Genomic DNA, 771 nt, shown 5'->3' on the forward strand with positions numbered 1-771 from the left:
GGAACCAACTCAATGGCACTTCACAACAACAACATACAGGGTTGCTATGAGAACATAGGATATCCTGTTGTGGCACTATAAGATAAGCACTGGACTGCTAACCACAAGACCAAAGATTCAAATTCACCAGTGGTCCTTGGAGACATACAGGGTCACTGAGTCAGAACTAACTCAGTGTAACTTTACAACAGAAATTTTCACACATACACAAACATGCATGCACATGTGTGAGATAACTTCAAAAGTTCATAGAAATTTTCAATGATCTTTTAATTTCATGTACCACAAACTTCTTGAAGTCCTTTCATGTAAGTGAGAGAGAGAAAATTAAAAATGTTTCAACAACCACAATGATAAACAAATCAATCTTTAAAAAGTAGAAGTATTAAAGAATTCATAATATAAGGAAGAATACACTGTATTCTTATTTTTCTGTTCTTGTTCTTCCATGGGAGAAAGATAAAGGTTAAGGAGGCAGAAAGCACTCTCTGGTTCAAAATAAAGGATGTGCATGGTGCCTTATTTACTCAAAGTGCTCAGAGTTTAGAAAAGTTCTATTTTCTTTTCTGCTCACACATATCATATCAAATAACCTACTAAGACATGAAACAAAATGATATGAAAGATCTGTCATTTTTTAAACTCAGCAATATGCAACTTAAGATTGTGTGTGTGTGTGTGTGTGTGTGTGTGTGAGCACACTACATTTATTGTAAACAACATTTAGAAAATACAATTCAGCTTGCAAATTATATAAATGTAACTTTATTA

The sequence above is a fragment of the Chrysochloris asiatica genome, unplaced genomic scaffold, assembly GCF_000296735.1.
Source record: "Chrysochloris asiatica unplaced genomic scaffold, ChrAsi1.0 scaffold00111, whole genome shotgun sequence".
NCBI lineage: Eukaryota > Metazoa > Chordata > Mammalia > Afrosoricida > Chrysochloridae > Chrysochloris > Chrysochloris asiatica.